The 27,007-nt window shown below is 40.4% G+C and overlaps 1 pseudogene; it reads left to right on the forward strand.

Moving 5' to 3' along the window:
* Positions 1–6,153: 6,153 nt before the first annotated feature.
* The window catches only part of Gm4701, a 40,604-nt pseudogene continuing 19,750 nt past the window's right edge, over positions 6,154–27,007 (forward strand).

Below are 27,007 nucleotides of genomic sequence, written 5' to 3' on the forward strand. Positions count from 1 at the left end.
CGTGACGTCAACTCGGCCGATGGGCTGCAGCCAATCAGGGAGTGACACGTCCTAGGCGAAGGATAATTCTCCTTAATAGGGACGGGGTTTCGTTTTCTCGCTCTCTTGCTTCTTACACTCTTGCTCCTGAAGATGTAAGCAATAAAGTTTTGCCGCAGAAGATTCTGGTTTGCTGTGTTCTTCCTGGCCGGGCGTGAGAACGCGTTTAATAACAGCGGTATAGCATCCAGGTAGGCCTATAGGACTTGAGATGTTCAACTTCTCACATCAGGTAGTGTTATAGCTCCTGGGACAACCTGGGAAATCAGAATTCCTTGGCACTTAGCATCAGCTAATGGCAGAACTATTTGTCCTTGGTCTGACACCCTTGGCCTTCCCGATGAGACAGTTCTTTGAAACTCTTCTACAAATGAGGTTATAAGAGTCTCTTCTCTAGATCCCAAAGGCCCTTTATCCTTCTGTAGTCTCAGCTTTCTCTTCTTCCTTACTGCCTCTTTATTTTGATATCCTGCCTCGCTTGAAGCAACTGTTCATCTCTTATGCTGCTGCTGTTGAAGCCTCAGGCTTTTCCACTTTTGTCTTGGTCAGCCAACTGCTCTGCTGTTCTCCTGCTTCATGTATCATCTATCCTTTATTGGCCTAATGCCTCAACATCAGGGGAGCAATTATATCCTGTTCACTAATTGGGACTGAGTAGCATTCTTACATAGCCTGAGAAGAGGTGTTTGGACCAAGGACAATTATCTGTTTTGTACTAATCACAATCTTTTGTATTCCAACAATTTCAGTCTTGCCACTGGGCACCAATCATAGCCACCAGGGGCTTGTGGTTTGGGAGAAACAATGCTTTGAAATTTAGCCCAATTTTGATGTATACATAAACGAACAGCACCAATCATAACAGTGCTTCAGCTAGGCCAGCAGTGGAAGACCTTACCATGAGGCATAGGAAGAAATGGTTGCAGGCTTATCTAGAGTTCACTAACGTTTGTGATAGTGAAGGTCTTTTTTTAAGTTGTTTCAATTAGCCCCGGGTAAGACCTCACTCTTGGAAGCTGGGGCAATTGGTTGCAACTGTGAGGTTTTTGTTTTTGTTTTTGTTTTTGTTTTCCAAGATGTCAATGATTCCAGATGATTGGTGTTGATATAAGAGTAGTCTGGCTGTTTGGGTGATAGCCATTTTCCATGAGGCTGCAAAGAAGAATCACTAAGGGAGTCTATTGCCCTATCCCCTTAGGTCTTTGCATATATATATATAGTGCATCAGAGAAAGTGTTTACAATGACAGCTTAACTTATCATTAACACAACAGTGACTCCATAACTGCTTAATCCCTGTCAGGGTTCCATGGTGTGTCAGTACCTCTCATCCATCTCACTGAAGCCTCCCACACTTCCACAGATATGAAGGGACATTTGTAGATCCTTTGCTGGACTAGTTTTTTGGGAGCCCACAGACAAAGGGAATCAATTTATACTAATGAGTAGACCAAAAGTTTGGGTCATTCCTGTACCTAGGTCTACCAACTCCTTTCATAAACTGAGGTGCCATTTAGCTTTCCAGAGAAAGCTTTTCTTCCTAGTGATGCTAAACACCTGTTGGTTCATTCTCAAGTGTTCACTGGTTCTGTGAATGTGTACATATGTAAACCAATTATCTTTGTCACATGGCCTCGAAGCTATGACCAGGTATAGATCTAGTGGCCTATCTTGTCGGTGCCTGGCTTAGTCCTCTCTGTGGGCAACAGAGATTTTGAACATGAAAGAGTTTGCACCTCAAAAGAAAACTGAGAAAAGGGGGATGGTAGGTAGTTCAGAAGGCAAAGTCAACCAAAGTCCTCATATGCAGGAATACCTCAAAGTCAACAGAATTTTACCAATGCACCTCTCAGCTTATGTCACCAAACTGATTGTTGTTGGTTAGATCTACATCATCCCCATCATCTCCCCTCCACATCTTGCCCTCTAAGTAGTGATAACTGGGTCCTTTTCTTTAAATCAAAGATAGAGTGACCAATGGGGTACTTTTCTAAATAGGACCTTAGAGTTCAACTCAGGCTGGGAAGGTTTGGTGTGTGACACCATAGGTGACTTTATCAACTCCCCAGGGTCTATTAATATTGAGTTGTGATGCACCTCAGGTCCTCTGGGAATACAGAATGATACTCTGGCTGTTAACTGGTATGAGCTATGGGGATTCAAAACTCTATGAGCTCCAGCTGCCTTTTCTGGGTTGTCTTCCTAAGCAAGACACAGTTCTCTGATAATCAATGAATGATCCTGCCCCATCCTAGAAATGTAGCTTCCCTGTGTGCTGTCACCAGAATAGCAAGCCTTGCAACATCTCAGCTATAGCATAGACTTCCAACCTCCAGACACAGAGGAGAGGTTCCCATGGCAGGTCTTGGTTTGGAGAATGTTTTCTGCCTGGCCTGATTGGCAAAGTCCCAGTGGGGGAAAAAAGCCCTCTTTTTAGTATGGTAAGTTACTGATGCTAATATCTGGCAGTCCATGTTGGTTGCTCTCTGTTTTAATTAAACATTATTTTGCATGGGTTCCCTGAGGAGTAGGCTATCATGAAAAAGCACCATTTCATAAATCTAAGGAAAAAAACTCAACAAATACATGCCTTGATACCGTTTTAAATTTCTGTATTTTTCTAAGTTTCTTCTCTATGAATCAAAAAACAGCTATAGGTACTTCGTACAGTGCATGAATGATTCTTCCTTGGAAATGCAGCCAAAGGCAGACATTGGTAGCTTTGCTACATATTTCCATATTTCTATGTGGACATGGGGATCTATAAATATGAATACTCCCACTTTCAGAGTTTGAAAATAGAACTCCAAATTTTATATACACATACACACACATATATATATGAATATGATATAATATATGAATATATATTCACATATATGAATATGATATAATATAATATATGAATAAAACTGGTTTAGTTTCTAACTCATACCAGCTCAGCTCTCTGGAAAACATGCTAATAAACCCATTGTCACGTGCTTCTTTGAGAGCATCAGTATAATTAAGCCCTTTTAAAAAGAGAACAAAACTACTTTGGAAACCTCAATTTGAAATACAGTGAGGCCTGATACCTCATTATAGCTATGCAGGGCTTTTTCTCTTGCTTTGATTTCCTGGCAAAGCATTATTTTATGCCTTTGTTCCCCTTCAGTGATCATAATAGTCTTGGCATGAACCTTGCCAGGTAGGTGAAAAAAAAAACCTCCCTTCTGGGCATTTCTTGTCCTTTGGGGGGATATTCTTAGAGTTAACCCTATCAGTGGTCTACTTGGAGAGCAATTGATGGGAAGCACGAGGAAGCTCTCAATTTCTGACTCTGTCCTTCTCTTTGCTCAAGATGTCCTTGTGTCCTTGAGTCTGCCCTTTCCCATTTACATCCCTTCCTGTGTACGAAGAGGAATCCTTTGAGTGTGCACATTACAGTGGACCTTCAGGGACATCGTTGAGGAAAGGCGAAGACTGGTAGAACAGCTCTGGGAGGCTTTTAGCTAGAAACCTTAGCTCCCTCAGGGGCTTTTGTCTCTCCAAGCACTGTGGATAGAATGAAGTGTTTTGTCCCCTCTTGCAAGAAATTCCTCAGAGAACAGGAAGGAGAATCCTTCTGTGCTTGGAGTCCTGTTCCCTGCGGGAAGGGAAACTAGAAGAACAAAGAATATAAGCATAACAAATAAAGCCAGTGAAAGCTGCGCTTTCCAACTGACTGCTCAGGAGCTGACTGTAGCCCTTGGGGTTAGGAGTTAAAACACCCCACTTTGCACCTGTCTTAATGTCTGCCCTGAAGGGTGAGTTGTTCTGGTTGACAGGATTAGGTCCCTCTTCATTTCTGCATTGGCTCCTGAAGCGTGAAAGGAGCTAAAACAAAGAGATCTTTAGTTCTCCAGCCCTACTTCAGCATTTCAACACTTCAGTGCCTGCTAGTGGTGGTATGGGGAATTGCAGCTACTGTCATGGCTTCACGCTGCAGATTATAGACCTTAAATGAGATCGTGCAAATCCGTTCTTAACTCTCTGAAGAGAGTTAGGGTTCTCCTTAAGAGATCCCTTTGTTATCATGTTTCTAGCATTATAAAATTCTAAATAAAACATACATGAAATATGTCTTGAGACATAGTAAGAAGCAAGTGAAACGGTCTTTCCTCTGGAAACGACCAAGACATCATCGGTACTCTTCCCAAATCCTGCCTCAATTTGGAGACAGTCCGGATAAACCCAAAATTATTTACCATAGTTTATGGGAGGGATTTGAAGACTTGATACTAAACAACTCCCTAGCCCTGTGTTTGTTTTCACACCGTTTACTAACAATATCTTTCTGCACCCGAAGCCCACCCTAGTTTCCCGTGTTTCCAAGAGTGAATGCTTTTCCTTGCCCACCAACTCAGCAGCCTCTTGATTGATGGCCCTGCTTCCTAGACCACTAGTGTGAGCCTAATAGAAAAAGAAGGCAAGAAAAGGTTCTACTCACAGTACAGCTCTGGTCTACACTGGAAACACAAAGACAGGCTCTTACCCACCCCTCAGCTTCAACCTCTGGAATATCCAGATAGAATAGTTTTAGCGTTTAGATCAACATCAAAGTGATGCTTAGGCTGAGCATCTTGTGTCTGACCTTATTATCTTGGTTTGAAACCTTCATGAGGTTCAGCATATATGTTGATCAAGTCTTAAGAAGTTCTGTGCCTTGACCTCAGCCATAAGCACTGAGTGTTGAACCCTAACCCATGGTGTCTGTCCACCTGTGATGTCTGTCTATCTGTGGTGTCTGTCCACCTGTGATGTCTGTCTGTGGTGTCTATCCACCTGTGGTGTCTGTCTATCTGTGGTGTCTGTCCATCTGTGTCTCTCCACCTGTGATGTCTGTCTATCTGTGGTGTCTATCCACCTGTGGTGTCTGTCCACCTGTGGTGTCTGTCTATCTGTGGTGTCTATCCACCTGTGATGTCTGTCCAGCTGTGATGTCTGTCCACCTGTGTTGTCTGTCACCTGTGGTGTCTATCCACCTGTGTTGTCTGCCACCTGTGGTGTCTATCCACCTGTGATGTCTATCCACCTGTGATTGGTGTCTGTCCACCTGTGATTGGTGTCTATCCACCTGTGGTCTCTGTCCACCTGTGTCTATCCACCTGTGATGTCTGTCCACCTGTGATTGGTGTCTGTCCACCTGTGATCGGTGTCTGTCCACCTGTGGTCTCTGTCCACCTGTGTCTGTCCTTGGGCAGCTGCTTACCATCCTTGCCCCAAGCAGCCCATTCTTAGCACTGCCTTCCCTTTGGAAGACGGTGATGCATACTAATGGCCACAGGAGCATTCACTTTTAATCTGGCTTTACAGTAACTCTCAGACTTTGGTATATACTTAGTCACGTAAGACCTTTCCGTTATTAATGCAGCCTGATTCTGTACTCGTTACTTGAATGAGAATCCGCACTTAGAAATGATTTTTATCAGCTTGGCTTCTAAAATGTCTTTGAAGCATGTAAGACCTGACTAATCTATACAGAGCTTTATATCCCCATAGGTGGTGGTCATCCTGAATCAAATGACATTTTTAAAAAGAAGGTTTACACCTTTGAAATCTTTCATATGAGATAATTCCTTGGTCAAATAAAAGATACATATTTAAATAATTTGTTTGAATAGGGCAAAAATCTACTGAAAGAAGGACTCTCCATCTTCATCTCCCCTTCCTTTGTTGCCGTCATAGCTTATTCTGGCTTTAACAACTTGTACAGAAAGGTTGACACCTGGAACCAATTTAAGACAACTTTATCATCTTTGCAGCTTACTGAACTTACTTAGAAAAATTAATTTATCACCAAATTATTTCCTAGGGGGGAAACTATACATTAAAATAATTGAACAGAATTTTTTTATACTCTCAATGTCCCTGAATTTATCCCAGCCATTGAGCATCTAAAGAATAACTCTAAGGGCAATCAAACAGTGTTGTCAGACTGGGAGGTTGGAACTGACAGTGTAGGGTAGCTGCGCTCTGATAGTGAATATGCTTTTCTTTGTTAAAAGTTAGAAATGTGACTTTGTTCCGGGAAATACAAATTTTTAAGAGTGCGGAAGTGAGGCTGGTGCCGGTGAGTCTGATTGCTTAAGCCGGCATGAAGATCACCAGGCAGAAACATGCCGAGAAGCATCTCTGCTTTTTCCGCAACAATTTCGGAGTCTGTGAGCCCTACCCGATCCTTCTGGCCAGCACTTTCTGCCAGGTGGCACTGTGGGGTTGCATCCAGCTGCGGGACCAGCTGCCCTGCTACCTTATGGGGAAGCCTCAACTGTGCACCATAAGATGTGTGTTAAGGGAGTTAGAAACACGGGGAAAGGAATTATATGGAGCAAAACTGATTGCACAGAAATCCCAGGTTCGAAACTGTCCTCATTTCAAGAGCCCAGCGAGTGGGTCTGAATGTCTCCTGTGCATGGTGGATGGGTGGGTGGGTGGGTGGGGGAACCCTCACCATTATTTTGTGGCCACACAGGATCAGAACCTATCTGTGAAAGTCAAGAGAACTTCTAGAATTCCTCTCATGTTCATTATTCAGAACACTGTAGTGTTGGGCAAGCCTTCTCCCAGAACAGTGACCTTTGTGAAGGTGGTCGGGGCAGGTCAGCTGGTCTCAGTGCATGAGAAACAATGTATCAAGCAACTCAAGGAGGAGCAAGGCCTGGTGCAAAACCGGACCTGGGGGGGGAGGAGGGGGGAGGAGGAGGAGGTTGGAGGAAAAAGAAGAAGGTGGGCAGTTCCAATCCTCTCAGCTGCCTGAGGCAAAAGAAGAAAGCACAGGATACAAAGTCCCCTGCTTCAGAAAAGAAAAGGAAAAGGAAAAAAAGGTAATTGGAACAGATCACCCCGAACGAGTCTTCTGAGTGAGCAGCAGGGTGTGGAAGGCTGACATGTGCTGGGGACACTCTGGAAGGCAAACTTCCTGTTCAAACTGTGAAAACGTGTATACCAGAGGACTAACTTATTTTTGTAAACTAGTACTGCTACACAAAATTTTGCCAAAAATTAAAGAATGTTTGGGTTTGTCATAAATACATACATATATACATACATACATACATACATACATACAAGAAATGTTATTGCCAGAGACCAGAGAGACACCAGGAGTGTTTAATCCAAAATGTCTCTGGTTCTGCCCTGGTTAGAGGCCAAGGATACCTACCACAAAGGTCTCCATTTCCTTTCTCTTTCTTCCCTTGAATGGGTGCCCCTTATACTGAGAATTGACTGGAGCCCAGAGGCACCTATAAACTCTGTAACTAACCACTTCCCTGTACCCAGTGTCTCCTTCCATGGTCATTCTGAGTCAGTGCCCCCAATGCCCTGTTTCTGGGACCCCATTCCTACTGCACAGATGATCTCTTAAGCACCGACCTATGAATCTATAAGTAACTTCTTCCTAAGCTCACCCTCTGTGGTCCATGATTTTCATGCTTTGAATTTATGGGATAAGGGCCCAGAGTCACTAACTCAGGGGATGTTTCATAAGATTGTGAGGATCCCGACTTCCAGTTAAAGCCAAAAAAAAAAAAAAAAAAAAAAAAAAAAGCAAGAAGAAAGATCTTCAAATGCATGGAAACCCTACGCTTTCATATCTAGGTCTGTTGACAAAATTAAGAGTGTTTTGGTTGAGTGAGCTGTATGCTGGAGCTTGTGTGGTTTCTTATTCCTGAAAACTGGCTAAGTTCTATAGCACACTAACTGAGGTTCAGGTTTGAGAAAGCAACAAAATATATTAGAGTTGGTCCTTATCCCAGGCGCTCATGCAGCATTCACAGTAGACCTTACATGGACACAAGACATGGGAATATAAAATGAGGTGTGTTCCCTCACAGTTTGGATATTCTTGATGATCTTCATAGGTCACAAAAATGTCCCATGGGGTATTTTTGAGGTGAAGAAAGCTTTGACATTGGTTGGGAACAAGAGCTTGAGGGAACATCTCAATATGGATGATACAAAAAGCTAGGAACAGTATCTTTTTTTCACATCTTATGCTATTTTGGTTTCGTTGCTGATTCTTTCTGAGCTAGCCCATACCTACTGTGTGCTGGATGACTGCTCCCACTGTTGGAACATGGTCAAAAGGATGACCTGTGGTGAGCAATGCCTTGGTAACTGTGGGAAGCTCCAGGACAAAGGTCAGAGGGCGTTTTACCTTGGTGCTTTGTGTTCCCTGTGTTTTTCTTGGGCACGATTTCATCCCTCCTATGATAAACATTTATATTCAATTTATAAGATATGGTTATTCTTGTTGGATGTTGGAGCATAGCTATAGAACCAATCTGGTCAGTCTACCCTGAGTCTAGATATGACCTGATTTGGTTTCATGCTTTTCCAGATATGCTCTATCGTATATGCAAGGCAACTGTGTTTAAATTGCTCTGTCTTGAGAAAGTTCTGGGAAAGGGCTGCTCTGTTAATATTTAGTGTGTGCTTACTGGCGCTTATTTACATGCTATTTTTTTAAAACATATTTCTCTGACCATGTTTTCCTGAACTCATACAACCTTCCTTGGACCATTGCTCTCTTGGTTGCATTCATGAATAAAAGTACACTGACACTGAAGAAAGGTTGTCTGCAGGCTGTAGTCCATCCCATTGTTTCAGGTCCTCAAATTCCAGCAGACAAGATCTGCACAGGTCAAATGAAAAGTAGTCACCATGCCATTTACCTCTATTGGCAGAGAGAGAGAGAGAGAGAGAGAGAGAGAGAGAGAGAGAGAGAGAGAGATTGAGAAACAAGTCTTACCAAAGCGCAGAGACAGTTCCTCATAAGAAGGCCAATCAAAAAAAAAAAAAAAAAAAAAAAAAAAAAACAACATTATTGCAGGGACACTTTTGGCTTATGAAAAGTTTAAATCCTACAAATCTGAGACTGAACGTTTGTGTAAGTTGGCAGTGTCTCGACTGGTTGATTTATTCTAGTGATTTCAAGCAGATTACAGCACAAGAAATAATCTGAAATCTCACAGACTAAAGCAAGACAAGCAAACACCAGGTATTATGCCTAAAGATACAGACTATGAAGGCACCCAGAGTGGTCTCAGATTTCTCACACCAAGTTGACACAAAACTAAATAATGTTTGTCTTAGAAAGAAAGTTCTGTATAATGTTCTTCTCTTCCTGGTTTGTTTATCTGAGTTGTGTGGTTAAGGTCTCTGAGGGACCAAGTTGACAGGTTTTTGTCAAAGAATTAAAGAAATTATAAACTCCTCCCTTGGGCAGCATTTTGGTCTTTGCAAGTATGGCCTGTCAGGGCCATGTTGGGTCTGAGTAAACCTAGGGCAATGGGCTATGTCATGAGAGAACTAAGAAATGTGTGAAAGGGAGAGACCTCAAGTCTATGACAGAGACAGAGTCTATGCACTGACCCTGTTTCTCAGCACAGCACTATGAAGTGATCCAAGTCTCAGAACGACCATTATGAGGAGAATCAGCAAGTAAGAAAGTTGGCTATGGGCTTAATTATGAAAAATGAGAAAAGCATTTTTTTTATGTAGTTGACTGGAGGCTGCCAGGTCCATTGTCAGAGGGTATGCTAGCAGTTAGGAGACCTTGGGGAGGTTCACTGTTAGTTGTATGCTGGCAGGGATTCCTCTTTCTAGAGGGAGGCCACTGCTAAGTACTGGTAAGTATACCCCTCCCAACTATAAAGGACAACCTTCTCTGTCCAAAACTCATAATTTAAATGTTAGTCTCGTCAAGAACTAGTCACAGGGATGCTTAGAATATTATCTGATGAAATATCTGGAGATAATGATCTAGTTCAATTGACACATATGATTAACATTAGACCTGCATGAGTTTAGGGACACTGCCTCCTCTCTACACCTAGATAATTCTCTAAACATCTCTCTCTCTCTCTCTCTCTCTCTCTCTCTCTCTCTCTCTCTCTCTTACACACACACACACACACACACACACACACACTTTTGACTCTCTTTCTCTCCAATTAAAACTCATGGATTTCTTCATCCTCATTACAGTGATTTGAGCTTTAATTCAAAGATTCTAAAACAATTACAACTTTTAAAAATGAGTACATAGTCACTCATGCCTGACTTTGAACACCTTTCTCTCATTTTCTTCATGCAGAAAATAAAATATAGACACAGCTTCTAGGACAGACCCTGTTTCAGGCTCCAGATATCCGGGAAACTTCCCTGCCAGAGGAGAGGTGCCTGCCTGGGAGGACTCTGACTGTCTGAACAGGTGAGGGAGCCATCTTGGGTCCCGGACCCCTCAGAGACCAGTCTGCGCAGGTCAGCTCACAGACTGCGAAGAGTGAGCGAGCAGACTGCAAAGGCAACACATCTCCTGGGACAGGCCCTGTTTCAGGCCTTCATCTTCAGCCAGGAGGCAGGTCTGAACGCCAGACCTCTGTGCAAGAGGAGAGCTTACCTGCCAGAGAGTACTTGACCACTGAGACTCAGGAGAGAGCTGGACTATTAGGACTGCTGACAGAGGCTAACGAAATCACAGGAGGAACAAGCTCCAACCAGAGACAACAACTATAAAAACTAACTCCAGAGATTACCAGATGGTGAAAGGCAAACATAAGAATCTTACTAAAAGAAACCAAGACCAAACACCATCATCAGAACGCAGCACTCCCACCTCAGCCAATCCTGGATACTCCAACACACAGAAAACCAAGACTCATATTTAAAATCATATCTCATGATGCTGGTAGAGGACATCAAGAAGGGCATTAATAACTCAATTAAGGAAATACAGGAGAACAGTGCTAAAGAGGTAGAAGCCCTTAAAGAGAAAGCACAAAAATCCCTTGAAGGATTACAGGAAAACACAACCAAACAGGTGATGGAATTAAACAAAACCATCCAAGACCTAAAAAGGGAAATAGAAACAATAAAGAAAACCCAAAGTGAGACAACTCTGGAGATAGAAACCCTAGGAAAGAAATCTGGAACCATAGATGTGAGCATCAGCAACAGAATACAAGAGATGGAAGAGAGAATCTCAGGTGTAGAAGATTCCATAGAGAACATGGGCACAACAAACAAAGAAAACGCAAAATGCAAAAAGATCCTAACTCAAAACATCCAGGAAATCCAGGACACAATGAGAAGAAAAAACCTATGGATAATAGTAGATGAGAATGAAGATTTTCAACTTAAAGGGCCAGCAAATATCTTCAACAAAATTATAGAAGAAAACTCCCAAACCCAAAGAAAGAGATGCCCATGAGCATACAAGAAACCTACAGAACTCCAAATAGACTGGACCAGAAAAGAAATTCCTCCTGACACATAATAATCAGAACAACAAATGCACTAAATAAAGATAGAATATTAAAAGCAGTAAGGGAAAAATGTCAAGTAACATATAAAGGCAGGCCTATTAGAATTACACCAGACTTCTCACCAGAGACTATGAAAGCCAGAAGACCCTGGACAGATGTTATGCAGACCCTAAGAGAACACAAATGCCAGCCCAAACTACTATACCCAGCCAAACTCTCAATTACCATAGATGGAGAAATGAAAGTATTCCATGATAAAACCAAATTTACACGATATCTTTCCACGAATCTAGCCCTTCAAAGGATAATAACAGAAAAAAAACCAATACAAGGACGGAAAGTACACCCTAGAAAAAGCAAGAAAGTAATCCTTCAACAAACCTAAAAGAAGATAGCCACAAGAACAGAATCTCAACTTTAACAACAAAAATAACAGGAAGCTACAATTACTTTTCTTTAATTTCTCTTAACATCAATGGACTTAATTCCCCAATAAAAAGATATAGACTAAACACAAACAGGACCCAACATTTTGCTGCTTACAGAAAACCCACCTCAGGGTAAAAAAACAGACACTACCTCAGAGTGAAAGGCTGGAAAATAATTTTCCAAGCAAATGGTCTGAAGAAACAAGCTGGAGTAGCCATTCTATTATCGAATAAAATTGACTTCCAACACAAAGGTATCAAAAAAGATAAGGAGTGGCACTTCATACTCATCAAAGGTAAAAATCTACCAAGATGAACTCTCAATTCTGAATATCTATACTCCAAATACAAGGGCAGCCACATTCGTTAAAGAAACTAGTAAAGCTCAAAGCTCACATTGCACCTCACACAGTAATAGTGGGAGACTTCAACACCCCACTCTCATCAATGAACAGATACTGGAAACAGAAACTAAACAGAGACATATGGACCCTAACAGAAGTTATGAAACACATGGATTTAATAGATATCTACACAACATTTTATACTAAAACAAAAGGATATAATTTCTTCTCAGCGCCACATGCTACCTCCTCCAAAATTGACCATATAATTGGTCACAAAACAGGCCTCCACAGATACAAAAATATTGAAATTATCCCATGCATCCTATCTGATCACCACAGACAAAGGCTGATCTTCAATAACAACATAAACAATAGAAAGCCAACATTCATGTGGAAACTGAACAACACTCTACTCAATGATTCCTTGGTCAAGGATAAAATAAAGAAAGATATTAAAGACTTTTTAAAGTTTAATGAAAACGAAGCTACAACATACCCAAACTTATGGGACACAATGAAGGCAGTCCTAAGAGGAAAATTCATAGCCCTGAGTGCCTCCAAAAAGAAACTAGAGAGAGCATACACTAACAGCCTGACAGCACACCTAGAAGTTCTAGAATGAAAGGAAGCAAATTCAGCCAAAAGGAGTAGACTGCAAGAAATAATCAAACTTAGGGCTGAAATCAACCAAGTGGAAACAAAAAGAACTATTCAAAGATTCAGCCAAACCAGGAGCTGGTTCTTTAAGAAAATCAACAAGATAGATAAACCCTTAGCCAGATTAACTAGAGGGCACAGCGACAGTATCCTAATTAATAAAATCAAAAATGAAAAAGGAGACATAACAACAGAACCTGAGGAAATCCAAAACATCATCAGATTCTACTACAAAAGGCTATACTCAACAAAACTATGAATGAAATGGATGAAATGGACAACTTCCTAGACAGATATCAGGTACCAAAGTTAAACCAGGATTTGATTAATGATCTAAACAGTCCCATTTCCCCTAAAGAAATAGTCTCAATAGTCAATAGTCTCCCAACCAAAAGAAGCCCAGGACCAGATAGGTTTAGTGCAGAATTCTATCAGACTTTCAATGAAGACCTAATTCCAACTCTCCTCAAACTATTCCACAAAATAGAAACAGAAGGTACTCTACCTAATTCATTCTATGAAGCCACAATTACTCTGATACCTAAAACATACAAAGATCCAACAAAGAAAGAGAACTTCAGACCAATTTCCCTTATGAATATCGATGCAAAAATACTCAATAAAATCCTCGCAAACCAAATCCAAGAACACATCAAAATGATCATCCATCATGACCAAGTAGGCTTCATCCCAGGGATGCAGGGATGGTTTAATATATTGAAATCAATCAACGTAATCCACTATATAAACAAACTCAAAGACAAAAACCACATGATCATCCCTTTAGATGCTGAGAAAGCATTTGACAAAATCCAACACCCCTTCATGATAAAATCTTAGAAAGGAATTCAAGGCCCATACCTAAACATGATAAAAGCAATATACAGCAAACCAGTAGTCAACATCAAACTAAATGGAGAGAAACTCAAAGCAATCCCAATAAAATCAGGGAGTAGACAAGGCTGCATACTTTCTTCCTACCTATTCAATATAGTACTTGAAGTCCTAGCCAGAGCAATTCGACAACAAAAGGATACAAGGGGATACAAATTGGAAAGGAAGAAGTCAAAATATCACTATTTGCAGATGATATGATAGTATATCTAAGTGACCCTAAAAATTCCACCAGAGAACTCCTAAGCCTGATAAACAGCTTCAGTGTAGTAGCTGGATATGAAATTAACTCAAACAAATTAATGGCCTTTCTCTACTCAAAAGGATAAACAAACTTAGAAAGAAATTAGGAAAACAACATCCTTCACAATAGTCACAAATAATATAAAATACCTTGATGTGACTCTAGCTAAGGAAGTGAAAGATCTTTATGATAAGAACTTCAAGTCTCTGAAGAAAGAAATTGAAGAAGATCTCCCATGCTCATGGATTGGCAGGACTAATATAGTCAAAATGTTTATCCTGCCGAAAGCAATCTACAGATTCAATGCAATCCCATCAAAATTCCAACTCAATTCTTCACTGAGTTAGAAAGGGCAATTTGCAAATTCATCTGGAATAATAAAAAACCTAGGATAGCAAAAACTATTCTCAACAATAAAAGAACCTCTGGTGGAATCACCATGCCTGATATTAATCTGTGATAAAAAACAAACAAACAAACAAAAAACAAACAAACAAACAAACAAAAAACCTGCATGGTACTGGTACAATGACAGACAGGTAGATCAATAGAATAGAATTGAAGATCCAGAAATGAATCCACACAGCTGTGGTCACTTGATCTTTGACAAGGGAACTAAAACCTTCCAGTGGAACAAAGACAGCATTTTCAACAAATGGTGCTGATACAACTGGCAGTTATCATGTAGGAGAATATGAATTGATCAATTCTTACCTCCTTGTACAAAGCTCAAGTCTAAGTGGATCAAAGACCTCCACATAAAACTAGAGACACTAAAATTAATAGAGGAGACAGTGGGGAAAAGCTTCGAAGATATGGCCACAGGGGAAATATTCCTAAACAGAACAGCAATGGCTTGTGCTGTAAGATCAAGAATTGAGAAATGGGACCTCATAAAATTGCAAAGCTTCTGTAAGGCAAAAGACACTGTCAATAAGACAAAAAGGCCACCAACAGATCAGGAAAGGATTTTTACCAATTCTAAATCTGATAGGGGACTAATATCCAATATATACAAAGAACTCAAGAAGCTGGACTCCAGAAATTCAAATAACTCCATTAAAAAATGGGGTATAGAGCTAAACAAAGAATTCTCAACTAAGGAATGAATACCGAATGGCTGAGAAGCACCTGAAAAAAACGTTCAACATCCTTAATCATCAGGGAAATGCAAATCAAAACAATACTGAGATTCCACCTCACACCAGTCAGAATGGCTAAGATAAAAAATTCAGGTGATAGCAGATGCTGGCAAGGATGTGGAGGAAGAGGAACACTCCTCCATTGCTTGTGGGATTGCAAGCTTGTACAACCACTCTCTGTCAGTCTGGCTGTTCCTCAGAAAATTGGACATAGTACTACTGGAAGATCCTGCAATACCTCTCCTGGGCATATTCCCAGAAGATGTTCCAACTGGTAATAGGAACACATGCTCCAGTATATTAATAGCAGCCTTATTTATAATAACCAGAAGCTGGAAAGAAGCCAGATGTCCCTCAACAGAGGAATGGATACAGAAAATGTGGTACATTTACACAATGGAGTACTACTCAGCTATTAAAAACAATGAATTTATGAAATTCTTGTGCAAATGAATATATCTGGAGGATATCATCCTTAGTGAGGTAACCAAGTCACAAAAGAAGTCATTAGATATGCACTCACTGATAAGTAGATATTAGCCCAGAAACTTAGAATACCCAAGATACAATTTGCAAAACACAAGAAAATCAAGAAGAGGGAAGATCAACGTATGGATACTTCATTCCTCCTTAGAATATGGAACAAAATACCCATGAAAGGAGTTACAGAGCCAAAGTTTGGAGCTAAGACGAAATGATGGACTATCCAGAGACTACCCCACCTGGGGATCCCACCTATAATCAGCCACCAAACACAGACACTATTGCATATGCCAGCAAGATTTTGCAGAAGGGACCCTGTTATAGCTGTCTCATATGAGGCTATGCCAGTGCCTGGCAAATACAGAAGTGGATGCTCACAGTCATCTATAGGATGGAACACAGGGCTCCCAAAGAGAAGCTAGAGAAAACACCCAAGGAGCTGAAAGTGTTTGCAACCCTATAGGTGGATCAACAATATGAACCAACCAGTACCCCCAGAGCTCGTGTCTCTAGCTGCACAAGTCGCAGAAGATGGCCTAGTCAGCCATCATTGGGAAGAGAGGCCCCTTGGTCTAGCAAACTTTATATGCCCCAGTACAGGGGAATGCCAGGGCCAAGAAGCAGGAGTGGGTGGGTAGGGGAGCAGGACAGAGGGAGTGTATAGGGAACTTTCAGAATAGCATTTGAAATGTATATAAAGAAAATAGCTAATAAAAAATAGAAATAACTCTAACAGTCTGTTCTGCTCTAATTTCCTGTGGTAGAATTTTTGGAGTGGTGTATTAAGATTTTTTATTAGATTGTAACTAAGTGGCTTTCATGGAGCCCACATATTTTAATCTGCAGCCTTATGTCTGAAGTAGAGGTAGATTTATAAACTGAAGTACAAATCTTTCTTTGAAAAAAAAACACCAGGCAGTATATATTAATTACTGATTTAAAAGATGAAATGTGAAGCTGGAGAGGCGGCTCAGCTGTCCAAAACACTCGCTGCTCTATAGGAGGACCAGGGTTTAGATCCCATCACCCACACTGAATGGCTCACAAAGGCCTGTGATTCCGGTTCTAAGAGATCTGACCTATGCACACACATGCATGTATGCACACATGCACACATGCACATTTGTACGGATGTATGTATGTACACATACACTCACACTCCTGTGAAAGTGTGTCATTTAAAACTCTAGTATATTACATGTCTCCCAGACATCCTTGTAGACAATGAACAGTATTTGCATTGTCAGATATACATATAGAGATGGTCATAAAGGCTGTAAAAGCCCATTTCGTGTTTTCTAGAAAGCAGAACTGGAGCAATTACCAATAGAGCCTTACTTTACCCTCCCTTTGCACTGTGTTTTGCTGGTGAAGTTTACCAGGTGATTGCTAGTTCTTGGTAAAGCCTATGCCTATGGCATCTAGGAAGAGAGCTCTAAGTGGTGGCTGGTGTGTTTCTCCTAGGGTTTTCCCCCTTATCAACCATACCCCGATGGTTGTGCTTGTGTTTCATCATGGCCAAGAGACCAGGTCATCTCAGAAATGCAAGGAAATGTGGTGTCATTGAAAATGTAAGAGTCTGTGTAACTATATTTGGCAAATTTTATCAATCATAATATATTGACATTTTAATCTGCCTAGTGGTGTATATCAATTTACCCATGAGGTGTGTCTGGCTTGATGGTGTCATTTACTGCTGCCGATGGCCATTTTGATTCAACAGCGGATATGTTTACAGAGGTTGAGGGACAGGCATTTGTAGCTCAGCAATGTCTCTGGCATCTAATTTAGTATATGAGTTAGTGGCTCACACATCATATTTATAGGCATTCTATTACATTTATAATAGGGTGAATTTTTTCCCCTGAGTAAAACCTTAAAGTTTATCAGGAAAATGACTGTGCACTCATGTTTGTGAATAAAGGAAGTTTATAATTCTGATTTTATTTTTCTCTTCTATTTTCTAAATTACTTTGCTTTTTGAGAAAGGAAACATTCACTAGTTTTCTTATTCATAGCTTTGTTTTGTTTCCCAGAATCCCTGTGGTAGACAGTAATGATTGACATATATATACATGAAAATGATGTTGGGCACCTGATATCTGCAAGCCTTCTTCTTGCTTTAGGGCCATGAACACAATGTTGAAATGCATTGCTGATTCCCCACCTCTGGGAGCTACGTTAGGTAGGGCTTTAACTTGATTTAAATCCATCTAGCATCTGTAAAAATTTTTATCCTCTTTCCCCTAGGCTGGATTTGGAATGCTGACCGATTTGAACTGAGAGGTATTCTTATACAGACTGGCTGCAATCCTAGGGTTCAGTCAGTCCTCTTTCATAAACGTTTTCTAGGTCATGAGGAACTACATTACATAGCTGTTTTTTTTCCTGCAACAAATAGCCCTGATGAAAAGCATGGTGTTACCATTAGTGACACTATTGACATACTGTAGTTTGACCACCATGCTTCTATTTTTATTAAAATAGAGTGAAAACAAGCTCTTAGAGCACAAACCAAAACCAAAGAGGTAGGTTTTGATTTTAACAAAGGGTAAAGAGCTCAATTATCTATTTCTACTAAGAATAGAGTAAATATTTTCAAAAGGAGGCTCTCCTGTGTCTCTATCCCTAAATGTGTGTTCACAGATAGTCTATTTCCTCCTTTATAGGGCATCACGTGGCTTTCCAATCATATTATTTCTTTATCCGTTGAGGCTTAGAATAGATGGGGAGACGATATTTGTGTTCTGAAGGCTGATTTTTAGAAATGCTACTTCTGTCTCTGAGACAAGGGTTCCTCATCATTTGACTGGATTTCAACTTAGGTGAGTCAGTTGTCTCTCTTTGCCGGTGGCCTGAGTTTTGATGAAGGGTCAAAACTCAGCTGTCATGTTCTGTATTCCTTTGTGAGTGAGGATCATGAACTGGACACAGGTTTGTGATCTACTCCCATGCATTTGATGTGCAACAACTAGTATCTGTTAATTACCTTTTAACCCTTTCATGCATAACAATCCTATAGACTGTTCTAATTGCTTATACATGCGGAGCACAATAGTATTCATTTATTCATTCATATGTCCAATAAGCATTAATATTCCACCTATAAAGATAGATCTCAGAGATGGAAAATATGAAAAAATAAAACCATAGTCCTTGCTTTTCAGAAGCATCTAGATCGTTGTTTCTCAATCTTCCTAATGCTGCAGTCCTTCACCTCAGGTTGTAGTGAGCCCCAGCCATAAAGTTATTTCATAAGTATAAATTTTGCTGCTGTTAAGAATTGTAATATAAATATCTGTGTTTTCTCAGGGTTCCACATGACCCCTATGAAATGATTGTTTAACTTCCGAAGGAATCAAAAACCACCAGGTTGAGAACTGCTGTTCTAGCTATTAAATGTGTTAACCAGATTTACTATCAAAAAGTATCTCTGTCCGTTTCTAGTGTCATGGGAAGATATCTTATGCTGGGTGAGGCATAAATAGTGGAGTTTATATCTCACGGGTCTAGTCTGCAGGAAGTCCAAGACTTCCAAGGTAACAGCAGTTTCAGTGTTCAGCAAAAGCTCAGGTTCTCCTCCTATACCGCTGCCTGGTTCTGTATGCTCGCACCGTGTAAGGTATGGAAAAGACAAGCAACCTTCCAGAAACCTCCTGATAAGTGACACAAGTCCAGTCATGAAAGCAGAGCAATTATGACCCAATTGGCTCCAAAAGGCCTACCTTTTAATACACTAACACCGGGGATTGGATGTTACCATATGAATGGAACAACCACACTGGCACCACAGCAGTAGGCATGCACAAAGTATAGAGACATCAGGAAGGATTCTAAGAGTTTACTGGAGTAGTAACCGGGCATAGTGCAAGAAGACAGCAAGTATTTAGTCTTAAGAAGTGAAAGAAAAGCACTTCCCAGGTCAGGTTGTGCTAAGGAGGATATCAAAGGAAGACAATGGGGAACAATTAGATGTATTGGGGTTGGCCCATGCACAGGTCTGCCTATATTGATACCTACAGCCTTGTATAAGGAAGCATCTCTCACATCCAAGGCTGGAATCAAACTCACTGGGCACCCAAAGATGACTTCGACTTCTGATCCTCCTGCCTCTGCCTCCAAAGTGTTTGGATTACAGCCCTGCACCATCATACCAGTTCTTGCAATCGTCATTCTTTTAATAAATAAAGAAACTGAAGTAATCCAATTTAAAGAGCATTGTCTGACACCATAGAGATGGAAGGCCCTTGTTTATGCACTTGCAGTAGATGATGTTTCCATAGTAACATGACACTAACCAATCATTTATCATGAGGAATTTTCAAATGTTTATATATTCTGTAAGAGAAAGAATCATATAGACAAATTCATAATTGAGGAGGCATAGAAATCCTAGGGAGGTGTTATAGATGTAGAAGTTACATTTGTGATTCTAACTTTGCATGTTATTTTTATTGAAGTATGAAGCATATAAAAAGTACCAATCTTAAATGCATAGTTTGCTATAGTTTTACAAAACCAACATACCCCTTACCAAGAAATAAGCACTATAAATTTCTTAGTAGCCTCTTTCTTTTAAATTAGTAGTAATAATAACCTCTACAAAATAATCATCATTTTACCTCAGTAAATCTATTTGACCTGGAGCCAGAGGGGTTACTCAGTGGTTAAGAGCACTGGGTGTTTTTCCAGAACACTGGGGTTCAATTCCTAGAACCTACACGGACCATAACTTATTGCAACTCCAGTTCTAGGATATCTGACATTCTCTTCTGGCCTCTGCAGTCACTAGACACATGTGGTGCATAGACATATATGCAGGCAAAACACGCATAGACATAAAAATAAATTAGTTTGACATATCCTTTGAGTTTTATGGAAATAGAATTCTATAAAATGCATAGTTCTATGTCAAGCTTCTTTTTTCTTAAAATTACTCCACCAAACCATAGCATGCAGCTATAGTTTTATATTTACTGTTTCCTATAAGAAACTATTGTTAAAATATCTGATGGTTAATTTAGCTGCTGTCTTGCCTATGAACATTTGAATTGTTTCCAATGTGGATCTATCACTAATTATTCTTCTATAAGTAATTATGCATACCTCTGGTATACATGTGTGGGCTTTCTTTTGGAAATACCTCTGGAAATAGAATTTCTGCTTCATAGAATATGCATACATACAGTTTTGAAGGTCACTGCTGCATGGCTTTCAATCTAATCTCCTTTCTCAGTGCCTGTGAATACTTTCTCAATTACTGCGAATAGCAGTTTCTTTGTATCTTGTTTAATAAATCATTGTTTTCTCCTAGGTCATGAATATATTTTCCTATAGAATTATTTTGTCATCTATATATGCCCACAATCGATCTGGAACAGATTTCTGTATATGATCTGTAACGGAACCAAGATATGTTTCTTCCCATATGCACATCCAGTCAGAACTGTGCTATTTGTTACAAGGATGACTAAGTCATCCTCTACATTATCGTGGCACTTCTGTCAAATATAAAGAAGCCTTAGAGATGTGGGTTTAATTAAGAGTTCTCTATTCTGTTTCACTGCCATCTGATTCTCGAGTCATGTACCCACACTCTGCTTTTTGAGTCATGGAAGATTTAGAATATATTAGTATCTGGTACCTCGTTTGTTCTTCAGAGGAGTCAGCTCATTCCTGGCCTCTGCCATTTCCACAATAGGTGTTGTTATTTTAATCCAAGTTACAATTTGAAGCATGTAAGGAAAAGTTTTATAGTGAGCCTCCTAATCTGTAGTTATGATAAATGCCTCTGTATATTTGGTGCTCTCTCTGGGTGGCATTTATATAGCCCTCTCAATTTTTTCCTTAAGCATTTGAGGATTTTTTTAAATGCTATTTTAAAGATTTTGATTAAAAATTACTTTCTAATTATATGCTGCTATCATATACATAAACATCACTGATTTTAAGTGTTCAGTTTATAATCAAAACACCTTTTACTTGTATTTATTCATTTGTTAATTGTAGCTCAAGAAGTTTTCAATGCACATATGCAGCAGGGCACTTGAGTAGTTTGTTGCATTTTCATGGCATATACTTCATAGATTCACATTTCCTGTTGTATTATCTAGGACCTCTAGCACAACTTAAAGATGTAGGACTAACGAATGTCTTTACTTCTTCCAGATCTTAGGCATGGAGAAGGCTGTTTATATGTCATTGTTAAACACCATTTAGAGTTCTATTAAATATGACATTAGTTTTAGGTATTTTCAGTAACCTGTAATCAGATTAAGGATGCTCTTATCCATGCCTCGCGTGCTAAGAATACAGCTTTCTGCAAGGTGGATAAGTCACCCATATTCCTTTCAGGATGAACCAGTGAGAGTCGGCAATGAAACATTATTTCAGGACAGCTTCTTCCCGCTCAGAGGTCCATGGAGGAATAAAAGAGACGGTAACGGGGACAAAGAATCTGCACCCCTCCTCCATCTCTCATCTTGTTCGAAATAAGACTAGAAGTAAAAAAAAAAAAGGTAAGAGAGGATAACTGAAGATACAAGGGATTTCTTCTTTTAAACCAGTCTTTCATTTTGTGTGAGTTCATTTTCTAGTCTTAGACGATTTTCCCTATTTTCCACTGAAGATTTCAGTTCCTGGGGTCCTGGATGGATCCCATAGAAGGGAGTCTTCTAGCTGCTCCACTGTGGATCTCAGTGACTCAGACTGGCTCAACCAGTGCTGTTTCCGGAGCCACACAGCCAATCAGTGCTGTTTCTGGAGCCACACAGCCAATCAGTGCTGTTTCCAGAGCCACACAGCCTATCAGTGCTGTTTCCGGAGCCACACAGCACATGTCTGCAGACCTCAAACCCAGGGCAACCAGTTAAGCATTCTCTGTAGTGTTCTTTCCCAGTCCTTAACTTATTCTAATAACAGCTGTTCTGCTAGAGTCTCGGTGATTAACAGGGTGTCAAGCCACTCCTCCAGAACACTCCAGAAGAGTCTCCAGTGGGGTACCTGATGGATTCTGCGTCACAGATGGCTTCTCCGTACATCAAGTGATAAGCGGCTGCCCTGTTTCCATTTCTCCTGGGTACGTTTTAGAGAGAAAGAACCTCCAGGTCATATGATAGATGTTTCATCATTGTTAACACGAGCCCTTGGAAATTAATCTTTATAGCATTAGCTGCATGCTGAACCAGCCTTAGTTCTGAGTTCACTTTGAGATGCTATAGCTCCACATTTGCTTGCGCTTTTTTTTTTTTTAAACAGAAGCTCAAGATTATTTATTTTCTCTGTGTATATTCTTGGCATATTTCTGCCTAGAGGAAAAGCAAAATCAATAAGTCCTACAGTTTTATTAAGTTTCTTAAAGAGCAGAGTATCTGATCTGGTGGCTGGAGTTGGTTAATCACCATTTTGTACAAATTCATCTTAGGCTAGCTTTTCATTTGTCCTTAGTAACAGAGGCCTACTCACTAACATCACTGAAATGATAATTGTTTCTCATATACCAATGCCTTTGGTGTAGCCCCAAACGGTTAAAGTTAAGACTTTTCTCTTATTTGATGCATACTCCTTTGCCTTTTGAATCCACCCCGCACCACCGTCCCATCTCATTTGTAATAAAAGTTGGGTGCAAGAACCCAACATGGTGCTAATTTCACTCTACCCGTGGAAATCAGGTGAAAGAGTCTGGGACAAAACGAACAGTGCATTTCTGAGGCTGCTTTACTTGGGGGAAAACCATGCAGTATTTTTGAAAACCCTTCTGGCCAAAGCTGGATTTGGCAAATGTCTGGAGGCATTTTCCCGCAGTTAGCCATCTGCCTCTTCCTGCTCTCTCAACATGGGCTGTCACGGCTTTCCTTTTCTCCTGCTTCATTGTCTTGCGCTCTGAGTACAGAACTTCCCCTTCCTATTAACTCAGAATGACAAAATATATCTTCCCTTTACCCACCTCCCCAAGTTCCCAAACCACTAATAATATGAAGATTCACCCTTGTCCCTTCTTCAGCCAAAGCCAAAACCTTTCTTCTAACCACCTGCACCAAGATTCTCTAGGTTCAAAGCACCCCTGAGCTTCCTGCCCTCCAGTTTCTCTTCTCTATATTCTGTTGTTCTCTTCAACAGATGAACATTTTTTTTTAATCCTCTGACTCTGCATCTCCCTCTAGCTACGGCTTTGTAGTTCACATCTGCCATTTCCATCCCCGCTGGACATATATTGCTCAACTGACAATAATTTATCTTCCCTCCCTCAAACATGAGTGAAATTATTTCCAGCAATTAACTTCACATTATTAAATCCAGTGGTTATATTTCAGCCCCTTTATTATTTGACACTGTTAACAATTCCCGTCTTACTCTCTCTCCTCTTTTGGCTTCACAGGGATTTTCTTCCCTGGGTTCCCATGTGCTTAACACTGGGCACTTTTCTCCATCTCTCTGGCCAGCTCCCTTTCCTGAGGGTTCTATCCGAGGCTTCTTCCCAACGGTGGCTGCACTTTTCAATGCTGGATTCCACAGTTATTTACTTGTAGATGAGCCATAGATCCTGATACATAGCTTATTTCCTCTTGAAAGTTTTAGAGTCAGCCCTTCACCTGACCTCGACCTCAACAGGCTCTCAAACTCATTTCAGAGTCATTGTCTCTGAGATTAAAATAACAAAGGATTAAGAGCAACCAAAACATTTATGGAGAATAGGTGAGAAAAATGTATCAATATCAAATTTATTCTATAACTGCAACAGAGGCAGTATGTTGCCACAGTGAAAAGCCAAAACTACCAGTAATATAGAGCAGACAGAAATCCAGCGAATAGAGCCACTCATAGCTGAGTACAATCTTTGACAGGGGTTCAAAGAGAAAAACAGAAACAAGTCATCTTTTCAAGTGTCTGAATTTAAAACAGAAGCAGATAACCACAGGTGTGGGGGGACGGGGGGAGAGAGAGCAAAGGCTGGGAACACAAGAGACCATTAGCTTGAAAACTCATTGACCCAACCGTGCAGGGATACTCCTCAGAAAGTGGACTGGATGAAGACATGGTATCCCACACTGTTCCGCAAAAGACTGCTGGCTACATGGGCACATGGTTTCTGTAAAGCCGAATACCTGTCCAAGTCTTGTTTCCTTTGCCATTGGTGCTGGGAATAAATGATTTCAAGTTCGCTTCTCTCCTCTAAGTCTGTGTAAGTGCCTCACTTGGGTAACACCCAACCTTACCTTGAATCGCACTAATAAAGACGTTTGGGGGATTTAATCTAAGTTTTGTGATATTAGAAAACCAAGCAAGGGAAACCAAAAGTTACCAAGTTACTAAAGGACACACAGTCATGTACACCAGAGGGCATTACAGCTCAATGGGGAATCTGCTCTGGGAGCAGCATTGCGGGTGGGAGTGACCATTGATAAAAGGGGAATTGAAGCCCTTACTCAGATTGCATAGTTTAGGGAACTAAAATGGGTAAAGACCTTAGCTAAAAGAAAAACTCCTGGTAGCAAGATTTTGTTAAACAATATTTTTATCATATAATTAAACTATATTAAATTCAATGACACCTTTTTTAGCAAAAGCATCACAAAGAAAGTGATAAAAAAGAGCAAATTCATTGCAATAGCTGTCATGTATACAATCATCAAACATCTACTGTTTGGGATATACAAAGAGCTCCTACCAACTGAGAGAAAACAAACAAAATAGAAAAATGGACAAATGGTATGGACATGTTTAACCAATGAATGCAGAAATATGTTTAAATTTTTTATCAATCAGAGAAAATCAAATTATGTTCATTAGATGGTAGGTCATGGGGGTTTAATATATTTTAAGCTTTACAGCACAAACATATGCTGATAAATGATTTAAATACCTCTGACATGATACTAAAATACATGCAAAACGATTGAAAAATGTTCAGCTTGCTTCATACAAAAGCCGTCATTTTCCCAATGTCTCTTACATTTTTGCCATTCAGTGAATAAACCATGGCATTAAAAGAAAGTCTGTTCCCGATACAGCATCTATCTATTTCATACACGTGGCCACACAATTGCTGGAAACCATTATTTTTTTCCCCCTCGGTGCCAGAATGGCTCTCTGCCCAGCAAAATACAAAGCTGCGTAACAAAAGCAAATAAACTCTGATTTACTAAACGGGAGGAAATGTAATATAAGTCGATAAGCGTCCTGGGATTTTATGCGCTAAAATCCACCAGGAAATAAATATGTAAAGCAGCAAAGCAGAGTCAGGCTCAGTCGCTGGGTTAGGTTTGTTTGGAATCTTCTTGTTTCTCAGTGGTAGAAAGGGAGAGATGATAGCAGAAATTGAACAGTGAGGAAACCCTTCGCTGAATCTCTCCGCTCTTTGCTCTTTTACCGCTGCATTCTGGGTAAGTTTCTACTGTAGCATTATAAACATAGTGTCTCTTCTTGGGGTCTGCAGGTTTTTTTCCTGTCTCTACTCATCTCCTGCCACATTCTTGACCTCCATCTGTTCGTAGCTTTCTCATCCGCCAAGTCCACTTCTTGCATGAGTCCCCCTGAGGAAGCCATGCTGCTTCAGGCTCTGTGCCCTTGCCTATGCGCTTTGTCCCATCTTCTTCGTCTCCATCTCCATGATCCTGAACCAGCAGGTGATGCCTACCCCTCTGGCCTGTGATTCCTACATCCTTTACGAACATTTTCACATTCTCATCAAAGCGAGTTTCCGTGCTTTTCCAATTAGACTAGAATCTTCTTGATATAAAACTGTAATTTGTTTTATTTGCACAGTGATCCCGGTACTTACTAACATGAACCGTATCAGCATGTAGTGGGAAGGGGTCGTTTTCTACCTAAATTCCTTCAGTGTCTTGAGCATTCTCCAGCCTTTTAATCTTGATCTACTCTTGTACCTGACTGGAGAGTCTAGGGAAGGTGGGATGAGGGAGGGGGTGTCTCCTCCCGTTATTTATCTAGTAGTTCTGTAGCTACTTTCTCAGGGAACCTTCTCACACCCCCATAATGGAAAGATGTCCTCACTTGTGTCTTTCTCCATTACTATTTATTGTTCTCATTGCTGTTGTGTGTGCATGGGCTTCAATTAGCATCCGTCCTTGGATTTTAAGTTCTGTGAGATTGCAAACCATGCCTACTTTTGTTTGTCATCCCTTTATTGTTATACAGCATAGAGTAGATGTCTACTAAGTATTTTTTGACTGAGTTATTGAATGCCCCATGACCACTGCTCAAACTCTGGAAGTGAAAAGCATATCTCATAGGTTAGCAGGCTATTCATGGTCTACTATATTACTAAACATCTGCACAAGGGGGTGTGGCCTCTTCAAAGGCTTCTACCCACATGTCCATATGTGTAGGAGACATGATGGAGAAGGCAGCATGATGTGTATTGTAAATACTGATCTGCTTTTCTGGCCCATGGACTTACATCTGAGTCTAAAGGAGAGATTACTCACAGACAGATGGTGAAGATGAACTTCATAACTTGGAAG

This window comes from Mus musculus, chromosome 17 (assembly GCF_000001635.26).
Source record: "Mus musculus strain C57BL/6J chromosome 17, GRCm38.p6 C57BL/6J".
NCBI classification, from domain to species: Eukaryota; Metazoa; Chordata; class Mammalia; order Rodentia; family Muridae; genus Mus; species Mus musculus.